At 25.0% G+C, this 13,060-nt stretch overlaps 1 pseudogene; it reads left to right on the top strand.

The window, feature by feature from the left end:
- Positions 1–685: 685 nt before the first annotated feature.
- On the top strand, positions 686–11,994 carry LOC113549173 (annotated as a pseudogene).
- Positions 11,995–13,060: the final 1,066 nt, after the last annotated feature.

The raw sequence follows: 13,060 nt of genomic DNA, 5'->3' as shown, positions 1-13,060 counted from the left end.
AAATCATTACATTGACATAAATAGTAAAAATCAATTTAAAAACTAAAATATAATAAAAATTAATAGTGCTATGTGTCATGTGTGCTCTGATATCCTATAGGCTATAGGTACTAATAATATAATATTATATAATAGTGGTGAGGGGTAACTGCGACGTAGAAATAAAAATTTAACACATAACGGGAGGAAGGTAGTCATCGTACCGAGACGGTAGTGCATTAGACCTAAAAACAATGAAAAATAATAATATGGGAGTCACACCACCTGAACTGGGCAATGAACAAACATCACCCGCGTATGATAATATATTAATATCCGCAGTCGCACTGTATTGTAGGCCTATAATATATGAGTCTATGACGACCATGAAACTATTGTCTCTGGGAAATTCGGACGTGGCGATAACAGTTGACACACCCGTGCGAGGACAGACCGTCGCACCATCCGGGCGCCATAGTACGGTACAATCATCGCACGTGCGGCCCTAAATCCAGAAATGCGTAATAGCGTGAGAATGTAATGAATATTGACTCATACGATATACGATAGGCAGGAAGGAACATGAGAAGTAGGACGGGGCAAACCTACTATATAAGGGAGCCCTGGAGAGGACTCCAGCAGACCTGATTTTACTCGCCACTAAATTCACAAACTACTAACTATTCATTTTTAATATATATGACAATATACATGTATGCAGTAGATACAATTTTATTATTTCCTTCACGACACGCACATTTTAAAACATCTCACGATGGCTCCTCCGCCAAGGTAAAACAACATTAATTTATTGTGTGGTAAAACCTCAGTAGTAAAACGTCCATGATAACATTCATCCTGAAAAGTGATAGTAACATTCGTACTCCTGAAGTCCTAAATGTGCCGAGTCTCCCAACCAAAGCCCAACACGGTAACATGTTTTAAAAATTCGCTTGCTATGTTCCGTATTGAAATTGTATACGTCTTTATAATTGTTAAAAGTTATTACATCTATTTTTAATTGACCGAGTTCTTATCAGCAATTTAATAATTATCTTGTAAGCATTCAAACCTGTTGATATTGTCAATAATGTCATATTAATTTCTATCATTACTTTATTCACTTATGTCTTCATGTACATTTCTTACATAGTCCAGTCATTTAATTTTTCCGTGAGTAAACCAATGATTGTATATTTATTAAATATTCCTCACGAAAAATGTTTTGTCTGTTACTTAAAAATCAAATATTTCTATAGTATTTTCTACTTGACTCAATTTTTAAAATATTTGTATATTTGAAATTTTCTATTTATTTTTTGGTTTAAGGATGTATGTTGTACAGATTGGACATTTTATACAAGGTTCCTCATAATTTTTCATATCCCAATCAAAAAGTATTTAAACTATTTGGTAAAATACTTGGTTTTTAAATAATTATAAAAAATAACTATAATTTGAATATTAAATGCAAGATTCCTTAATAGTCTTATTACTGGAAATTAAAAATAAAGTTATATAATAAGTTTATTATAAAAGTACATATATTTTTTGAGTGTTTAAAATTTAAATGTTGATGATTGATACATTATATTATCTAAGTTAACACCAATATCTCCTTAAGAGGATGTCATACCCACTGTGTTGTCTCAAGCTTGTCTCTGTCTTACAAACGTAAGACATGGCAAATTTGCGTTCAGCAGATTAAATTTTATCCTGTTAGTTTTAATATTAGATTCAATTTACCTATTATCAAACTTAAAGGTAATAATATTATTTAGGGCATCTCATAGGCTTTTATTAATATCTTAATTTTTAAGTGAGTTATAGTCTTACGTTTGTAAGACAGACAACACATGAGGGTATGATGTCCTCTTAAGAAATTATTGTTATTTTGTTATAATAGAAAAGAATATTAACCTTATAATCTTAAAACATTCTTGGTATTTCTTATAGATATATAATGTATTAATAGTATAAATTATAAAAATAGAGGCTGATACTATAGTGATACACCGTTTCTGCCCAAAATTGTTATTCGTATGCAATTATTTGTCATTTAATTTAAATCCTTTATAGTACCATATCATTACATTCATTACCAACTCAATGATATTTAATTACACTCAAAACCTATAATACGGCAGAGAAATATCCCCACTTTATAAATTCTATATCTAGTTTGGCTATCTCACTAAAAAAATATAAATTATGTAAATTAATAAGTATAGTAGGTATAATTAGTTTAGATAATTAATTATAGACTATAATGAATGTTGTCAATTGAAAATATAATTTTATTTATGTTAATTTTATTTGAAATTATAGTACTATAATTATTAACAACTGTGGTTCAGTAGTGTAAGAAGACTAATTAGCATCCTTGGCAATCTTAGAAAAAAACCACCATTTTACCAATTAAATAAATTGACAAATGTATACAATTTGAGATTTTCCTTATGATATTTTCATTATGTCATCATTAAATTCACACATAGTATGAATAATTAAACAAAATCATATACATTTCAAAATGTGTTATGACAAAAATGTCGTTTTGAAGGAAGAATAAAAATGCTATTTTCTAAACAGAATTTTGTGTCCCTTCATAATTTGTGGCCCAGGCGTAGGCACACTTTGCCATACCCTTGCTACACTATTGCTATGATTTAAGATCATCATCAAGATTATTAAAAACCAGAAGGTAACTCTAAAAAAATAAATATTTTTACCAGATTGTCAGAGAGTAGGATTATACCAAATATGTATATTAATGACTTATTTAAAATAAACTGTAATGGATTAATTTTTGGCACTATTAATTATTGTTGATAATGTGAATAAATATTATTATATATAATATATCTAATTATGTAGTAAGAGTCATCATACCATAGTTTGAAATTTATTGTTTGAAATTTAAGTAAAACTAGCAATGGAATTTAATATTAATATAAGTTAATTTATTAACTTTAATTTTATAAAAAAATAAACTTAGTATCTGTACAATTATAATTTGTTTGTACTTTAATTGTATTATTTATATTTTATAATAATTTTACATTAGTTTACTTATAACACAAGTTCAATAAATAACCCCCTTGACATAACAATTAACAAGCATTGTTTTAGAAACAATAATTTTTTAGTAAATTTAATAAAAATAAATATAATTCAATATATCTTTAAATTAATAATTCTAAGGTACCTAAATATATTACTAAGACAAGAATCTTTTATTCCTTTTCTGTATTTACTAGATTTTTTACACTATTGATAAGATTTTTATTTTATGAAAACTTTTTGCTTATAAATAGTGTAAAAAATTACCTATGGATACCAATACAGTATGGCGCGCCAGAGGTCGGGCTCGGGGGTCTAATCCTCCTAATCAATTACAACAACCACAACAATATCGAAGACCTCGACCAATGGTATCACAAGTTAGAAATATGCAACCGCAACCTGGTTCACAACAAGCAATTAGACCACCAAGCGTAAGAAATACATTTTTAAATTAAAAATAATTTAAGACTAAGTATTAATTATGTTATTTCATTAAGGTTGAACAAGTAACGAGTAAAATCAGTAGCTTGACAACAGGTACAGTTTACTTAAATAATATATATCTTAAAATATTTTATGTTTCAAGTGCATAATAAAAATTTCATTTAATTAGTTAACATATTTTGATAACTAAGTTTGGGAGGGGGAGGATATTCATCCAGTATCCATCCAGGCTTTTTTTATATGTATGATAGCTTTATGCTAATTATATTAATTGTTTGTAGATTGTTTCCAACATGCCAATCAGAAATGATTTTATTATTTTTTTGTAAACATCATATTAGCTTCTTACTAGAGTATAATACTGTTTTTACTATGTTTTAGGCCTGAACTATATTGTCTTTTAAAAATAAATACTTTAAAAGGTACACATTTAAAATATAAACCAGTTTTATCTGTATTAAAAATATTATTTGGTTAATATTTTTTATGAACTTAGTAAAATAATTATCTAAATATAATTTTTGAAGATTCAAAATATCAAAAACATACCATTCATACCAGATTTATTTTGAGATGATAAAATTATTTTAACAATAGAGTGTATTGTGTTTATTAAATAATTTTAAATATTTCATGGGAACTTTTCAAAATATATTAAATAATATTATGATGTACATTATACACATAATAATGTTGTCACTCAATCACTAACAAACTACAGTGACTGCTATATCAATATTAACCAGTACTTGTAATTACTTTTTGCACTGTATATACTTTACTTTCTTATGTTACAATCATAGGTGGACATTTGGTTGAATTTTAAGGGGGGTTATAATAATCCAATGTAAAGTGACTCGCCAAATCTTTCTATACACAAGTATAACATAACGCCTTCGACTTTTGTAAGAGCTAAGCCATCTCCCCCTAAGTTTCTGCTGATGTCTGCCTATGGTAACAATTCTCTGATACATTGTACTAGCATTTAAATAATAACTTAAATTAAATGAATATCCTTGACTCAGATATCATTTATTCCCTTCCCCCATTGTGCAAAAATATTTTCTGTTCAATACTAGAAGAGAAATTTCTTTAACGTCTAAATTTGTTAAAATTTTTTGAATTTGTAGTCCCCATGCATAGTAGTAGATTACCAAGGTTCTAAGATTATTTCTTGTAGTATTTAACAGAATATATGTTATTTTATTTTTGCTATAAATTAGTAACCAATATATTAATATATTGTTTATTATGTTAGGAGATGTGCCAATGCGAATTGGTCGAGGTGCAGTTCGTGGTCGTCAATCTATAGAAAATACATATTTTAGATTAGTAAAACCAGAATCTTCAATCAGTGGAAAACAAGGTATAGTGTAAAACAGTATAGTGTTTAAGAACTTTTAATGTTAGGAATTAAAAATATCGATACTTGTTTTCTTATTATATAAAAAAAATAAATGCTAAATTGTGAAGTTGAGTTCATCAAGTATTAAAAAGTAATAACTCATCAATACATTTATTTTTAAATAATAAGTTAAGTTATATTTTTACCGTTGGATAATATTTAAAACTAGACTTTTTTTTTAATATTACTTTATCTTTTATTGGTTTTTACAGACTAAACACTTTTTTTTTTAAATGTATTTATCATTAATTTATTATTGCTTTTAAGATAGTTAGATAAATTCTTTACACTTAGTTCTATACATAACTATTAAGCAAACAATTTTGAAAGAGAAAAAATTAAATACATAAGAACTTTTTAAAAATCTAATGGTTTGTTTTTTTTTTATTATATTTTTCTATAGGATTTACAGGTCAACCTATTGAGTTAATATCAAATTACTTTCCAATAAAAACTTACACAGATTGGAGTTTATATCAGTATAGAGTTGATTTTAACCCACCACAAGATAGAATAAATATTCAAAGAGGGTTATTGAGTGTACACAAGGAGTTTTTAGGAACATATATTTTTGATGGAACAATGTTGTTTAGTAGAAAAAAATATGAACCCAATGTAAGTTTCTATAATACTTTTTTTATTCATTTATAATTTAAAAGTTGAAGAAATTTTATTTTCATTTTAGATTTTAGAGCTGACATCAAAACAGATAATGAATGATGAAATAGTAATAGTTACTTTAAAATTTACTTCAGTCATTGAAAAGGGTGATTATGTTTCTATCCAAATTTTTAATTTATTGTTACGTAAAAGCCTTGGTCATTTGAAACTGACACTAGTTGGAAGAAATTACTATGATGCAAAAGCAAAAGTAAATACTTATTTTATTCAATATTAAATTTATTTAATTTAAAAAGTTATGATATTTTTTAAATTCTACATTTTAAGCTGTTTATAACTTACTTAAAAATAATAATATCAATAACAGGCTACGTTATATTAGGCGTACGAGACCCTAGGGCCTGGATAATCTTATCTTTACATTTTATAATAGGTCAAATCACTCTAATATTAAAACTAACAGCCAATATTTAAACTGGTGAACAACAATTTTCTAAGTTGTACGTGTGTAAAATGGAGACAATACTTGCGAGTACTATGTCCATATAAAGTAAATTTTTTACACCAAAGGATATCATAAGAACATTTTTTTAAAAAAAATCTTTTATTTTGTGTAACCAATAAATATTAAATTCCTCTAGAAATGTAATGGGATTTCAGATTAACTTAAAAAAATTAATATTTTCTTATTTAATAGCCAACTAAAAATGCTTGATTTGGAGCACATGCTTTAAGCTTTAGCTAATAAAAAAAATTATGAAGGCACTAGGACAAATAGTAATAATAGGCAATCATTAATCATAATAATATTTAATAATTAAAATATTTAAATAAAAGTTCTCTCTATTTTAATTTATATAATATTTAACAATTTAAAATAAGCATTCACCTAACTTTTTTTTCTGGAATAAATCTAAATAATATTTCTTTAAAGTTAAAATAAACAAGAAAAAATTCAATGATAGGACCTGTTCAGTAGCATTTAATTTTTTTTTTACCAACATATTTTTAATTTATATTATATTTATTTATTATTTATTATAGATTGATATTCCAAAGTATAAACTTCAACTTTGGCCAGGTTATGAGACTACAATTGGAATGTTTGATAATGGTCTATTATTACGGTCTGAAATTTCAACCAAAATTATGAGGGAAGAGACCGTTTTTGATTTTTTAAAAGAATGTTTAAAGTCTAGAAATGAAAACCCTAATTGGATGGTTAGTAATTGTTATGATTTCATATCTATAATAGTTATCATAATATTATTTAGTTTGTTTTAAGTCAGTCACGTTTAAAGAATTAATTATGTCAATTATCAATCAAATTTTGAACAAATATTTAATTGTAGTTTTTCTCAAGCCTATGAACATATATAATAGTTATGCATTCATATATAGCAGATAAAACATGTATTATTATTATTTTGAATAATTTTCTATTATGACTACATTGTTATATTGTTATTATTTTTATTATCCACATGTTAATTAATTATCAAGTTTAAATAGTCAAAAATGTATGTATCACTGTGAAAATATCTGTAGATTTAGATAGTATGTTGTCTAAAATTTTATTATAAATTAGATATTATATAATCAATATTCTAGATATTTAAGTTAGGTTTTTAAAAAATTAATTTACAAAAACAATTCCTAGTTTCTTCTCATAGTTAAAGATATCTATATTATAGATACAATACAAGGTAGGTAATAGTTACAAGTAATATCTTGCATTATAGAAACCTTTTTAGGAAAAGAAGATGAATTAATATAATATTATTTTTTAGGTGAAATTTAAAATGGCCATTATAGGAAGTGTGGTTTTAACTAGATATAATAACCAGACTTACCGAATCGATGATATTGATGAGACATCAAGTACTACATCAACATTTCTTAAAAAGATGGATCTAGCATATCTTATATAGACTATTATAAACAAGTATGTTATTTATGATTTTGTATATCATAATTATAGCTAATAGTAAATTCAATTAATTGTAGTTTTCTATGTTTAATCTGTAAACTTAGTTTCAAATATTTTTTTTATTTTTAGAGATATAATATAAATATCAGCAATCAACGACAACCAATGTTGATATCAAAAAAAAAGAAATCTTTTAGAATTGAAGGCGAGGAAACGGAGCTAGTGTACTTGGTTCCTGAATTATGTACTATGACTGGAATAACTCAAAATATGATGTAATTAAATTTCATACAAACAATTTACACAAAACAGTATTAAATTATGTATTTTATAACAGAGTAATACTTGTTTACAAAAATCTAATATGTATAAAATCATATAAATTTTTATTAAGACAATAGAAGAACTGTCTTAGTTTAGTGATTTGTTTTATTAATCAAATTTTGATTTTTACTTTATGGGTGGTTTTGACAGAAATTTAGATTTAGTTGATACATAAGAGGGAAGAGTGATCTCTAGTATTTGATAATCTAAAAAAAAAAAAATGTAGGGAAGAAAGCAAATTTTTACTCATTTACAACTTTTGACAATATCAATAAATTTTGCTTTTTGTAATAATTCAAAAATAAATAACTGTAGATTTGAAATTCTCACCAAAGATTAATATACTACTTACTAAACAATATGATTTATTATTTTAAATAATTAGTTTTTATATTTAATATATTATGTATGATTCAGTTATTGTTGTTTATAAGCAAAGGTGTATAATAATTTAATACAGACCTTTTCATAAATTGTTCTTACTAAAATTAAAAAAATATCAAAACTACATAGTTAAAGTTTTATTTATATAATATTGACTATTGTGTTCAAAAGTTGTAAAAGTTAACATTTTTTAATATTCGTCAATATAGCAAAGATATGTAAATTATTTTATAGTTAAAAATTGAAACAATTGAACATTTAATACAAGATTTTTCATAAGTTTTTTTACTGGAATTAAAAAAAATATATATTTGTTGTTAGCTGTAAAGCTTTATACATTTTTTATGAGCGATTGGAATTCAAATTTTAATGACAAAATATTTAAATGATATAAGATTTATTCTCAAAAATGTTTTTTTTATTTTATTGTTATTCTATTAACTTTAGAAAAATGAAACATTTCACTATGTTTTAAATCATTATTTTTCTATACATGATGAAATGTTTAAAATATTTAAACAAAGTATCTATGGGTGGTGTTTTTTCTATGAATGTTGATAAACAATTATGAACTTCATTAAAAAGTATAAAAATTTAATAAAACATAATAATGATTTAATATATATATATTTATTAAATTTATACCGTTTATGATTACAGTAATAATAGATTTCTTATGCAAGATATAGCCCAGTTTACAAGAACAGATCCTACAGAAAGAATCAGCAAATATAATACTTTTATAAGACGGGTTCTTACTACACCCATGGTAAATATTTTTATTAAAATATTGATGAGCAAAAAAGAGTTTCCTTTAATTTTTATTGGATATTTAAGTCTACAGAATCATTAACACAATGGAATTTAACATTAAGTAATAAACTCATTACAATTCCTGGTCGTGTATTGCCACAAGAAATGCTTTATTCTGGTAAAAATGATAGTACATATCCAGCTGGTATTAATGCTGATTGGACAGCTCACTTGCGTTCTTTACCCATGTATCGTCATGCTGAAATATCAAATTGGGTAATAGTAACACCATATATGTGGAGTTCTGATGTTGGGCAATTTACCAATACTTTACTCAGGGTAGCTAATAACATGCATTTTTCATTATCAAGACCAAGAATGTTAGTATTGGTTATTATAATATTTAATGTAATTTAATTTAATATAACTCAATTACAAAATATACTATGCAAGATTTTTTTTTTTTTAGAGTTGAAATAAAGGATACACAGATAAAAACGTATTCAGATAGTTTGGATCGTGTAGTTAATGAAATGAGTCCATTATTTATTTTATGCGTCATTCTCACAGAGCGTAATGATCTTTACAGTGTTATTAAAAGAAAACTATGTATTGATAGAGGAAGTGAGTAATTTTTAAAATTGAAACTAAAGATTTTGTACTGAAATTTAATTTGAATAATTTATACGGGTTTGGCTTCAGGTTCTGATATTTTAATAGGTAATTGAGTTAGATTCTTAGATTTAGTTTCAGGTCATGTCACAAATCTGCATTATCAGTGGTTGTATTATTTGTATTACGAGTCCTCATATTTAACTGCATTAATTGTACCATATAATTGTCAGTATTGCCTATAGTTGATTTTAAGGCGCTTGGGAAATCTCTAATGACAATGAAAAGATCTGATATTAAATTTATATGTTGGTTTATACATAAAATAATTTATAACATTAATAATTTGTATTTTAGTGCATAAAATATAGATTAAAATTATTTTATAATATTTTCTCTAATAATCAGAAGTTTTTCCCTAGATATCTGTTAATAAAGTTCTCAGATTAAATAATTAAATACTCATTGCTTAAATAATTTTTTATATCGGATGATATTGATTATTTTAATTGTGGAGTTGGAGAATACCAGTATTTAAAAAAAAATATATTTTTAAGTATAGGGCTTATCATCATTTTTGGTTATTCAGGTTCAGAGCCTTAGTTATTACTTATTAATATATAAATATGTTAATCTAATAGTAATGTTTAATTATAATATCATAATGATGCTGATATTTAAAATATTTTTAACAATAATTTCAGTTCCATCTCAAGTTGTGTTGGCAAAACAAGTACAAAAAAACAATATGTCAGTTTGTACCAAAATTGCCATACAAATTAATTGTAAACTAGGAGGAGCACCATGGCGTGTTAAAATCCCTGAATCAGTATGCTTAATCATAAAATAAATTAAAAATTTATATTATGTAAATTTAATATCTTAAAATTAATCATATTATGTCTATTTTCAGAAAATGATGATAATTGGATTCGACGTTTATCATGATAAGCAAAATAAAAATAAATCTTATGGTGCATTAATAGCCACAATGGATAAATATCACACTAAATTCTTCAGCTGTGTTGAACCACACCAAAGTGGAGAGGAAATTTCACCCTATTTTGCAACGAGTATATATAGTATGTATATAATAATTATATTATTTATTTTAAAACTTATAATATAATAGGTTAACATAATATATGTATAATATAGGTTATAGAATTTACGCTATAGTTCTAGTGTGCAATCTACCAAAAATCTGCTATGAAGTTTTCATACCTGATTTCTTTATTTGAGTGTATTATATAAATTTGATATTCTTTTTTAATTGCTAGTCTAACAACAGTGAATTTCCATTTTTATTATTATTACATAGCTGTTTTTAATATATATTATATTAAATAATTTATATCTATTCTTGAGAATTCTCCATAAACCATCTTTTTTCTTCCATTTATTAGATTATATATTTTATATATTTGAATCTACAATTCATTTTTGGTAATTTTAGTGTAGTATTGATATAATATATTAATATCCCTTATCACTTGAATATGGGCAACTGAAAGTTATTAGAGGGCCAATTTTTAGAAAATTAAAATTTAGCGAGCCAGAGTATAGAGAGCAAAAAAAAAAGGTTATTCAAAATATGCATTTTAATTTAGCATAGACGTATCATAGATTATAGACGAATGACTTTGAAATTGTATGATGTAATTTGGTAATGTAGCGCGGGCCAGATAAAAGAGGTTCGTGGGACGCCAATTGCCCACCCCTGACTTAAGGAGTTAAAATATCTTCACACATTTATCCACTTAAGCCAGGCACGTATACAAAAAAAAATTCCGGTGGACGGAGGGGTTAACAAAATTTAGCAATACAAATTGTGCCGCAACATAATAAAACAATATTATCTTCGTTAATCGAAAATATTTTTTTTGGAGGGGGGGAATTAGGTGGATTCAAATCGTTTTACCGCTTGGATGTGATATTGGATCTCTCTCATTAATATTTTATGTTTAAGCTAGCTTAATTATCCGCCTACTCATTACAACTGAATTACATTTTTATCGTTTTCCTATTTAACAAAATTCTTAAGGTTTTAAAAATTCAGAATTTTTTTATTTCAATTACCATACTTACTTGATTAAAAATCAAGAAAGTAAAAATTTATTACTCGATCTATAATAACTTATTAATGAGTAATTTTTTATGTAAAATGTGTAACCTATTAATTAAATATTTTATTTGTTTTTTTTTTTTAGAGGCTTTAACTAAATATAAAAGCATGAATGAAGGTGCACTTCCTCAGTCCATCATTATATACAGAGATGGTGTGGGAGATGGACAGTTATCATATGTCCATAAAACCGAAGTTGAAATGGTAAAGGTTGGTATCTGTATTTATAATTAAATTTCCATGTATATTGTATAATGCTTGCAACTCAATTTAATATAAACATTTTCTTTACAGAGAACTTGTAAGATTTTTATGAGAGCAAAAAGTCGGTTTGGCCTTTATTATAGTTAAAAAACGTATCAGTACAAGATTTTTTTGTAAAAATAAAGAAAATTATAAAAACCCACCACCTGGAACAGTTATTGATAATAGTGTCACTGACCCAACTATGTGAGTATATAATTAATATATATTTATTAATGATGGGTCAAACTGTTCGAATCTCGAACCAAACCGAGCCGAATCCTTGATGTTCGGTTTGATTCAAAATTCGAACTCGACATGAAAAAAATTCAAACCAAACTATCAAACATCTTTTACTGTTCGAAAATCGAACTTCAAAATATGTGTCAAACCAGACTTACTTGCCACGATAATTCAAAGACCAAATATTTGTACAATTCTTCAAAATTTATTTAAAAAAATAAAATTGATAATCATTATTTAGCAATAATTAGACTATTGGCGATAGAAATTTATAAACTGTAACAGGCACTTTATGTACCATTTATAATAATGATGATAAAAAGTATTAAGTTTGAGTTTGAGTTCGACTTAAAACGATTCTAGGTTCTGTTCGGTTCAATTTAAAAAATCTGGGTTTGACCCATCACTAATATTTATAATTATTTTACTGTAAATTATGAATTGGGAATCTAATGTTAAAAATGTTGTTTTAAATTTTATTTGACCACCGACATGGTATACTTATAGATAAGTTGATAAAAATAAACTTTAAAAAAATTCTTTTAGGGATCATTAAATAGACTATGTAATGGATGGTTTAAATGAAATTCAATGATATATTCATATATGAATGTATACGAAAATAATTTTAAGCAGAAAAATCTATTAGCCTATTTTTATAGAATATTTTATAATATATTAATTTTATATTTAAAAAAATGTTGTTGTAATTTAATAACTAAAAACTTGAAATTTTCACAAAACATATAAATGTAACATATTTAAACATTTAAAATTTTTTAAATTCATGCCAAAAATTTACAATTATTTTCTATATAAAATGTACACAATTTCTTATTTAATTAATTTGAAAATTAATACAGTTTTAAGTAAGCTGATTTTATAGCTTTGAAAAATTAGATATTTAAACAAAAAATAATTTTTTAAAATA

Source organism: Rhopalosiphum maidis, chromosome 1 (genome assembly GCF_003676215.2).
Source record: "Rhopalosiphum maidis isolate BTI-1 chromosome 1, ASM367621v3, whole genome shotgun sequence".
In the NCBI taxonomy this organism is placed as follows: Eukaryota; Metazoa; Arthropoda; class Insecta; order Hemiptera; family Aphididae; genus Rhopalosiphum; species Rhopalosiphum maidis.
The sequence above is the reverse complement of the archived record's forward strand: the minus strand, read 5'-3'. Positions and strand labels throughout refer to the sequence as shown.